Source organism: Myotis daubentonii, chromosome 11, assembly GCF_963259705.1.
Source record: "Myotis daubentonii chromosome 11, mMyoDau2.1, whole genome shotgun sequence".
Taxonomy (NCBI): Eukaryota; Metazoa; Chordata; class Mammalia; order Chiroptera; family Vespertilionidae; genus Myotis; species Myotis daubentonii.
Window position 1 is genome coordinate 74703665 of NC_081850.1, and position 10382 is coordinate 74714046.

Genomic DNA, 10382 nt, shown 5'->3' on the forward strand with positions numbered 1-10382 from the left:
TTTAAAACAACTAATTTGTATTGTCTGCTCTAGTGATCCAAGTTTTATTAGTGATGAGCTATTTTAATCAACCATACAATTCTTACAGAAAAAAATCTATTTTGGCTGGTTTCTGTGCCTTTATTCCCTCTTCCGAAGAAAAGTATGTGTTTCAAGATTTTGTTTTGATTGTATATTGATAATTAGTCAGGAGTTGGTTTTGGTGTCTAAGAAATTGGCCAAGGAGGCAACCAAAGCTGTAAGCACAAGCCTTGTACCTGGTCCCCACCGACTGGTTTCACTTTGTATGTTTCTAATCAGGTTTAGCTTCTTGTAGAACAAACTCGGTCCCATACCTTGCACTCCTCGTCACTGACAGCGCTTCCAGGCGTTTTAAGGGAACTGTGACGGACACCTGGAGCCGGTGAACACAGCTCGTCTTCTCCCTCCCTCCCTCCTTCCCTCCCAGGTCTCCACGTCTCATTGTGCTGAAGGAAGCTGGCTTTTCTTTATGCCTCCACCGCTTCTCATTCATTTATTTTAAAACACCCAAGTGACGAGTTGCATAGGCGTGTGGGAGGCAGTGTCTGCCTTTTGGGGAGAGGTCAGACTTAAACTAGTACCACAGTCCTTTGGAGTGTTAGGTCGTGTGCTTCCTGGCTGTGAGGCTCAAACGGGCCCAGGAACGAGAAGTCAAATCCCTTCATAAATACTTTACAAGACAGACTGTCAAACATGGTTTCTGAGACCTAGAGGGAGTCCACTTTCTTCAGCATTTGATTCAATAAATGTTAAGTCAACAGAAAACTCGCAATAGTTGAACATCATTGTTACGGGATTTAACTCGGAAGTCAATGAGATTTTTTTCCCTCCGTGGCTGCTAAACCTGTTCCATGTTATCGCCATGGAAATAAATACGAAGATGTGGACACGGTGCAGGGCTCTTTTCTGTGGAACAGAAGGTGTTGAGTTTGGGGTGCAGGGCTACCCTGAGGCAGGAGAGGGGGCTCTAAGGGCTTGCGCCAGGGGTGAGAGGAGGACCCCAGAGACTGGCATCAGAGTTGCACCTCTGAGATGCAGGTGGGGGCTGGTAGAGACACGCGGCCGGCTGGTGAAGGGGCGGGAGAGTGCCCAGTGGGCACCTTCCGGAGCAGGGACCCCTCCCCATTCCCGTCACTGGCTTGATTCACGACCAGGTTTCTCAGGGCTGACGCCTGAATTGGGATTGGCAACTCCCTGCCCAGCGGCGGGGTGTGAGGCAGGGAATCACCTGACTTTGCTCTTTCAGGAAAGAGGCGGTTCTGACCTTTGGATGTTTCTTACCACACTGACCCCAGAGCTGCTTTTACACGGAGGGTTAGTGCGAAAGTGCCAAGTCACCCCTCGGAAACACTCAGTAGCCACCAGCTATCCCCTGGAATTTACAGATACCTAATGTCAACTGAGGAGAGAGCGGCTCAGTTCACGGAAATCTTGTAAACTAAACTAACCTTCTAGTTTGTATTTTGTGTTCAGGTCTTGCTTCTGGAGAAAGGTAAGTGATAGAAATACAGATATTATCTGGTAAAATTCTTCTTTTTAAACCTGGTGAACACTCGCTCTAGGTCAAATCTCAGTCACAACTATTGCTTTCTCCTTTACAAACCTGCTTCTGAAAGCCTTTTCTATACAGGCAATTAAATCGCCGTAGGGAGAGAAGAGGCTTTGTGAGGGGTTGACAATAGGTATGATGCGTGGCTTTTCCTGGAAGCCTTAGTTTAACGAGGACTTTCAATAGACATGTTTTTGAGGTGCATAAGCAATAGGACAGACACCCCGGCCCAAACAGCACAGAGCCCAGCTCTTGCCGGCAGAATCCTGCCAAGTGCGAGTGTCTGACGGTTCCCTGTGGCTGCCCTGGGAATTGCAATTTGGGCCAAGTAGGTGTTCTAAGTGAGGGGGCTTCTAAGAACTTTCTCTGATGTGAGTGGGTGTGGCGAGGAAGGGGGGACCCTCTCTCAGAATCGAGTGGATGGCAGAGACGGGAAAGCGATGTGGAGTCGGCGTCCTCCGCCTCCTCGCCGTCCTGCTTTGCTTTAAGGAAAAGTGTTTGCCCTCTTGTTAGTTCCTTTGTGTCTGGTGGACTTACTCTGTATGCAGTTGCCATAATCTAGAGCAGTGGTTCTCAACCTTCCCAATGCCGCGACCCTTTAATACGGTTCCTCATGTTACCTTCCCAATGCCGCGACCCTTTAATACGGTTCCTCATGTTGTGGTGACCTCCAACCATAAAATTATTTTCGTTGCTACTTCATAACTCACTTTGCTACTGTTATGAATCGTCATGTAAAACATCTGATATGCAGGATGTATTTTCATTGTTACAAATTGAACATCATTAAAGCATAGTGATTAATCACAAAAACATGTAATTAGATATGTGTTTTCCAATGGTCTTAGGTGACCCCTGTGAAAGGGTCGTTCGACCCCCAAAAGGGTTGTGACCCACAGGTTGGCGACCCACAGGTTGAGAACCGCTGCTTTAAGGAAAAGTGTTTCCCCTCTTGTTAGTTCCTTTGCGTCTGGTGGACTTACTCTGTATGCAGTTGCCATAATCTAGACTCTAGACTAGATTCTAGAGGGAAATGAGCAGTTTTGAAGTGGGAAGTAGATGACTAGTGGAGAGCCTTGAGGTACTGTGAATGCCAATCAAGGAAGGGAGGGATGTAGCCCAAGCGCAGTGAGGCCGTGGAGGTGGCCGGAAGGACCGGGGTGTTCGGAACCCCTCCTAGAAGAGGAGGCTGCCACTGGGCTGACTCGAGGGGGAACTTGGGTGAACGAAACTTTCGGCACTTAGCTGCTTCCCAACCTTCTTGAATGAACTTGAACCGTGACTGGTGGGAGTTCCTGGAGTGGCCCCCCTCCGACATCAGCCCGCAGAGCCGGCACTGAAGGGCAGCGCTGGCTGCCCCTCCAGCCGCCCAGGACGCGCGGACAACCTGCGGGCACAGAGATCACTCGACCCGTTAGCTAAAAGGCTCCCGTGCACCAGGTTCTATGCTGTGGTCACGAGTTGTGACGATGGCAGGGGATTTCTGAAGCCCCTCTGGGTTTGGATGCTGCGAGCCTTAGGGCCCCACCTCTTGTGGTCTCCCCTGCCCCAACCCCGGGGCACCCGGACCTCGGGAAGAACCTCCTGAAGAAACATCTGAAAGTGCCTCCACTTCCACAGCCACTTTTCCCACCTCCATTAGCACTGCGGCTCCTGACTGGTTTCCATGCCGACGGGCCCTGTCTCCTAGGTGCACATAGAACTAACCAAGTCCCATCAGATCCCTCTTCTGCCTCAGATCTTCTTTTCTGGTTTGGTTCTTACTTGCTTTTCAGCCTGATGCCTTTGTTCCCTCTTCCTCTCCAGCCCCTCAGAACTCTCCTTGTCCCCCAGGGAAAATCATGCTTTGCCGCCCCTAGGCCTTTGCCTGCCCCTCGCCCCTCACCCCTCACCCCTCGCCCCTCACCCCTCACCCCTCACCCCTCACCCCTCGCCCCTCACCCCTCACCCCTCACCCCTCACCCCTCGCCCCTCACCCCTCGCCCCTCGCCCCTCGCCCCTCGCCCCTCGCCCCTCGCCCCTCGCCCCTCGCCCCTCACCCCTCACCCCTCACCCCTCACCCCTCGCCCCTCGCCCCTCGCCCCTCACCCCTCACCCCTCACCCCTCGCCCCTCGCCCCTCGCCCCTCACCCCTCACCCCTCGCCCCTCACCCCTCATCCTCCCCAGCCCCCATCCTTCCTCCTTTCCAATGAGGCCTCATCCCAGGACTTCGTCCACAAAGCAGTCCCCTCCCTGGAGCCCATGCTCTCCTTGGGGACTGTCGGGCCCCAGATGGCAGGTGTCCGGCAGATGGCAGGTGGGGTGGGTGCGGGGCAGGCAGCAGCGCCCTGTCCCCTGTGGGGGGTCACTCTGTTCCTCTCAAATTGGACCCCTGCCTGGACAGGGGCTCTCCCTCCTTCCACGTGGCCTGTGGCCGGCTGCTCTTCACGTTCCCGGGAGACACTGCGCCGGGGAGATCGGCACCGGGTAGGCTAGGTGGTGGAGGCCCCACACAACCCAGCCCTGCCGCCAGGGTGGGGCCTGGACCCCTCCAGCACCCCTCTCTCCAGGCGCTGCACAGCCGGGCCACCACCCTGCCCTGTACCGTGCATCCCGGGGAGGGAGGGGCCTGGTCACCGAAGTCACCCCTCCCAGGCCTGGCACCTGGCACCCGGCCTCCTGGAGGGTCAGGCTGGGGGCCCAGGACGCCCAGTTCTCAGGCTCCAGCTGGTCCTCGAGTCTGGAGACCCCAGGACACTTGTTGGGGCCTCGGCGGCTCCTGCTGCGCTCCCTGGCCCGCTGTGGGCCCCCAGATCTGGGCTGCAGGCTGCCCCAGGGTGGGTTAGGGACCAGGGCCAGGGTCAGGTCTTTCCTCTCCCACTTCTAGGTGCCAGGTGGCGGCCACTCGAAGAGTTGGACAGGGCCCTGCAGAGGATAAGCCAGTGTCACTTCTCTGGCTCCCACGCGCCTCCCTCCCCCCCTTGCCTCCCTGTCCCAGGCATAGGCGGGGAGGAGGCTCTCAGCCCCGGCTGCACCCAAATCTCTCCGAGTGGTTGTCACCTCACCCCCACCCCGCCCGCCTCTTCTGCCCTGTGAAGTCAGGATTATTACCCCTATTTATTTATTAACTCAGGTGGGGTCTCCGCCCGGTGTCCTCCGGGGACACCAGTGCCGTGTTCTGAAGGAAATTCTGGGATTTGGACCCACCGCAGCTTGCCTGGGGCGATGAGAGGGCTGTGGCTGGAATTCGGAATTTGCTGTTGCCTGGGTTGAGGTCGGGCCGGCCCTTCCCCGCAGGCCGGCTTTGCTGTTCCTTGGGTGACATCTTGTGGCCAAGACGGGTACAAACCGTTGGTGGAGAAGGCGGCCCATGAAGGCCTCCCTGGAGGAGGGGTCGGGATGCCCAGGAGGGAGGGAGGGCGGGAGGCTCCTGGCACAGAAGTACCAACCAGCCCTTCACTGAACTCTTCGCCAGGTCAGCTCTAGATGGCCCCCAACTCGTCCATGTGCCCTAGACCCACAAACACACCGGCTCCTCTCGGCCCACCTGCGATGCAGCAGGTAATAACCACTGTTCTCTCCATACAAAGCTTTTCTTTTGTAAAATATTTTTAAAATATATTCTTTATGGATTTCAGAGAGGAAGGGAGAGGGAGAGAGAGATAGAAACATCAATGATGATAGAGAATCATTGATCGGCTGCCTCCTGCACACCCCCTACTGGGGATCGAGCCCACAACCCAGGCCTGTGTCCTTGACCAGAATGGAACCCGGGCCCTTCAGTCCTCAGGCCGACACTGTAGCCACTGAGCCGAACCGGCCAGGACCCTACAAAGCTTTTCTATGGCAGCCAGATGAGCCCTGAGTCACACAGCCAAGGAGTAACCAAGACAGGGCACGGAGCGTCTCTAACGCCAGGAAACTGTGCTGGACACAGTGCTGAGCACCGTGGGAGCCCCTGCACCCCGTTGTCTAGGGAGGTGCCCCCAAGGGTAACAGCCACAATACACCTTGAGACCTGGGCCATTCCCATGTGCCAGGCACAGAGCGGAGTGCTTCGCTCGCATTACGTCCCAGGCTCTCCCCTGTGAGCGGGGAGCAGGATGAGGCCCACTGCAGAGATGAGGAGTGTGAGGCTCAGAGGGTGAAGCGGTTTATCCAAAGCCACACGGGAAACACGTGGCGGAACCGGGTCTGAGCCAGGTCTGGGAGCTCAGGAGCCCTTCTTTGCAGTTGCAATGGGCTCCTGTGTGGCCCCCTGCGAAATAGCAGCCCCACGGGATTGTGGGGGAGTCTCGGGACAGAAGGAGCCTTGCAGACTGTGGGGGACAGTGCCCGGCGGGTGCATTATTATCCTGATCCTGGCGGGACGTCCTCTTGGGCGTGTGAGCCCCTGGAGGGCAGGGCCGCACACCTGTGGCCTCCCCAGTGCCCAGCGGGAACCTGGCACATACTGGGCATCAGCAGATGAGACCGAATTTGAGTCTCTGGAGCAGAAGCCCACTTCCCCACCCCTCCACCCGGCCAGGCCCACTCCTAGCGTCAAGGCCACGGCAAGGACGGACGGACGGTCTCCACCTCCCGACCCCTCGTTCAGAAGGAGGGTGACCTTCTCCTCCCTTGTAATGGGCTGGCACCTGGACTCCCCCGGGGTGCCGGGGGCAAAGGGCCTGGTGCTGGGGATCCCTCCCGGACCCCGCGAGAAAGCAGCAGGGCGGGCGGAATATAAATGTGGCCGTGAACTCGGAGGAACAGACAAGAGCCCGCCTCCAGGTGACGGGTGGAGAGGCCCGCGGGGCGGCCGCCTCCTCCCTGCGCACAGATTGAGCCCATGATGAAGATGGATGCAAACCCCTTCGCTGGAGAGCGTGCAGGCGATCCCTCCGCTACCTGTGCCGCCGGCCCTCCCACCAGCTCCGAGCAGGGAAATGTCAGGATTCGGAATTCAGGGGCCGCCACATGGTTAGCGAGACCGGGCCGCACCGTGCTGAGCAGCCCCGATGACAGGATAAATGATACAGGACGCCCGCTCGCTTGGCAGGAATTCGCGGCTCACACAGCGGCCCGGGCAGGTTCCAGGCAGCCCCTGCACACAGATGACAGCTGGCACAAAAGACAGGCAGCCCGAGTGGTGGGGGGACCCCGTCCCCAGCCGTGGGCCCCTCGGCGAGGTGGCAGCCACGACCAGAAGCCTTTCCTGTGCGCCGCCGCGGGATATTTAAAGGCTGGGGGAGAGGGGAGAGGGGAGATCGTTTGGGGTTTATCTAGCGTTTGCTGATGAAAACAAAGCGGCTGGTAGCTTCCAGATCCCACCCCGGGAGGCGGGAGTGATGGGGGCGCTGCGTCTTCATCCTCCCAGGCCGAAAGCCCCCCGATTTTTCTCAATATGTCCACAGCGGCGCGATGTGTGATCATTCGGTCGCAGGCACCGCGGACCAGAAGAAAGGTTTGCGGCGCGAATTAATATTGTCGACAAGATTGCAGGGGGCACGTTTAACTCACTTCAGGTGCTCTAGAAGCAATCGCACGACGGATAAGCTAATTACAAATCATGCCTATTTATTCATTAAACAGGGCCTGGGGGAAATTCAAAGAGGCAACACCGTCTTCACTGCATTCAATTTGCAGTCTGTGATTAAACGGAACACAGCTGCAAGACTCGCAACACGCCTCACGTCCGCCCTTTCCCGGGCGCACTGACCTCCTCTCCAGGGGCCGCTTCTGCCCTCACGCCGGGTCTGGTCATCCTTCTCCAGCCACTCAGGTGCTCGCCCGCTGCTTGTGACTTCCGGCAAGTCCCTTCACCAGCCCACGCCTCAGTTTCCGCATCTGTAAAGTGGGTCCATGCGCCTCTGGCTGCCAGGGTTCCCCAGGGGAATGAGATGGTTGATAGGTGCTGGGTGGCTGGTCCAGGATCCGCCAGTAGCTGTGTGGCGAAGGCTTGCTCCCTGCCCTCCTCCGATGCACGTGTACACACAGGGGCTGTCACTAAGACAGAGGCCAAGGTCCCTAGACAGCCCTTGACAAGGAAAAGCTTAGTCCACTGCCGCCCTGGGGGCTGGGCACAGAGGCTGCGTGCCCAGCGCAGGTCCTGGCTCGGATCCGGTGGCCACCGTCTGTCTGCCCAGGACTGAGGAGTTAACTGGGGCGCTGCATTTGCAGGACTAAAACCAGGACAGCTCCAGGCAAACTGGGACTTAGAGCTCCAGGAAACCCTCCTCCTCCAAGTTCCCTCAGATAAACTAAAAATAGAACTACCTTCACCTCGGATCCTTGCAAACGCCTGGGAGGCTCAAGGGTTATTTATTATCATCAATAAATTATAAGAACCAAACAGCCAACATGTGCTTAGCATTTTCCAAATCACAAAGGGCTTTTAATTTACAGGATGATGTCTTGGGGCTTCCCCGCCCCCATTTACTCAGCACCCCCGGCTGAGCCCCAGAGCCCGTGGGGGAAATGGTTCAGTAGCAGGGCAGGCTCTTGTTCCTCGTTCCCTGGGAGGCCACGGAGCTGGCTGCTCCTGGCGCTCTGTGGCCCTCAGCTCTGTGCCTGGCTTCTGTCCCCGCTCCTGCCTCAGTTGGAGGCTCCCATATCTAGAAAGGGTCCCTCACCAGGAAATAATAATATATTAGCTTGAACCATATAAAATCACCCTTTTTGTAGATGCTAAACTGTTGAACATCAACAATTTCATATGGTTCACCTTAATCTAGGAATGGCGACGTTCAGGCCTCAATGCAACTTGGGACAACTTAAATCTCTGCGAGCCTCAGTTTCTCACCTGAAAAATGGGGATCTTACTAGTGGCTACGTACAGGACTGGTGTTGCTGTTGGGATTATATGAGAGCGTCCAAGGATGGCATTTCAGCAGTGCCTGGGACGGCACACAGTAGGTGCTCTCTGAATTCGAGCTTTCGCTTTCGGCTTGCATCTGTGCTTGTCCTTCGTTGTTCTGAGTCGCCTGTGGTCAGCCACACAGCGGCGTCCGACGAATGGGGGTCGAATGAAGGAGGGGAAGTGAATGTGTCTGCCTCCCGCTGGTGCTTCCCAAATGACCTTGAACTCAGGCTGCTTCCTTCTGGGCCAGCCAAGGGGCTCTTCCTGGGCCCCCCTTCCCGAGGCTTGGAGGCCTCTTGGCAAAGCACCCGGGTCCCATGGCTCCCGCGGGGTCCTGATGGGTTTCAAGACATGTATTCGTCCCCCCTACGGCTTCCAAAACATACAAATCATTGTGGCTGCACTTCTGCGTTTCATTACCAGGAAGGCACATTTGAAAACAACAGAGGGTGAGGCTTAAAAGCAACATGCAATTTTTATTACATATATCTCCAAATCTGCCATTAGCCCGTCTCCGTGGTGTTATTGACCTTGATTCCTTCTCATTTGCATCCTGCATTTTTCATCCTTTGGAATATGGTGTTTTGGGACTTCTCCATCATTAAGTGGATTTACAGCAATTTCCCTGTGTGTTTTCTCCAAGGGATTCTGTTATGAGATGCACATTAAATCTCCATTAATACCTCATTATCCGACTGATAAGATTACCATGATAATGAGGCAGAAATTCTAATTGTTTCACTTCTTATTGTGCCTTCCATTTAATCCTTTACTCTACCTGGAAGTCGGTCACGAGCTGGGGAGCACCAGACTGAGAAAGGCTTTCCGGAAGGAGGGCTGGAGGCTGGGATCGCGGGGATCCGTGGTGATTGGGGGAAGGATGGAGGCGGGACCGTGTTTCAGTGCATTTCCTGGGCAAAAGTTTGGGGCGGAAAGCCATCTGGGACGAGCTTAGTTGGATTTATGGAGCTCAGTCCAATACACACTCACACGCGTGCACATGGACACACACATGCACACACATGTCCGTGTGCACACACATGCATAAACACTCACACGTGTGCACATGAGACACACACACAGGCCTGCACCCCAGTTCCAGACAGCCCTGCCTCTTGACCTCCTGCCCTAGTCTCCTACCTGGACCCCTTCCAGACCCGTCTAGCCTTCAGGTTGCTGGGCTGGTTTGATGGGTAGCACTGAGCTGGAAGACACAGGGTGGGGGGGAGGGGCACAGAGAGGGGACGAGAGGCCTCTTCAAGGGACAGCCTGTGCAGGACCCTCTGTGAGGGGAGTACCTCCCCCTCCCCCCCCCCCCCCCCCCCGCATGGCCAGGCCCCAGGGGAGCTTGCTGCTTCAGCTCAGCCCCCTCCATTGTTGGGGAGGGGCCCCTGGATGTTCGGATAATGCGCCCCCTGCCCCTCAGTCTGCTCGGAGCGCACTGAGCTCTGCAGGTCACCAGGAAACCCCGCTCGGGCTGTGGGGAGACCGGCTCCCGCTTGGCCTTGACCCTCCTCTCTCCCAGCCCCGCAGGAGCCCCCCCAGGGGCAGAAAGAGCTTTGGGGAGTCTCTGAGGGATCTGGAGGTTTCCGGGAGCTGAGGCAGGAGACACAGCGCATCAGCGGCCCAGGTCCTCGGGTGCTGGGGCGGGGGAGGCGGGGGCAGGCCCACTCCCGCAGGCGGGTGCTCGCTGGGCCCGGGTTATGAAGGCCTAACAACCCCGTCTTTCCAGTAGCCCTGGGCGCCGGGCACTAGCGCTGGTTTTCAGTCGTTCCGTGTTGGTTCCCGAGGGCTGATGGGACGAAGGACCAGGACCTGGAGGCTCAAGCGGCAGAAGGGCCTTGCTCAGCGCGAGGCTGAAGTGCCGAACCCCGAACCCCGGTGTCTGCAGGCTCACCTGCCCGCTGAGCCCAGGCGGGGTCCTCGCCTCTTAGCTTCTGGCCGCGTCCCTGTGCTTCTGGGCCGGCAGCCGCCTCTCTGGTCTCCGCCCC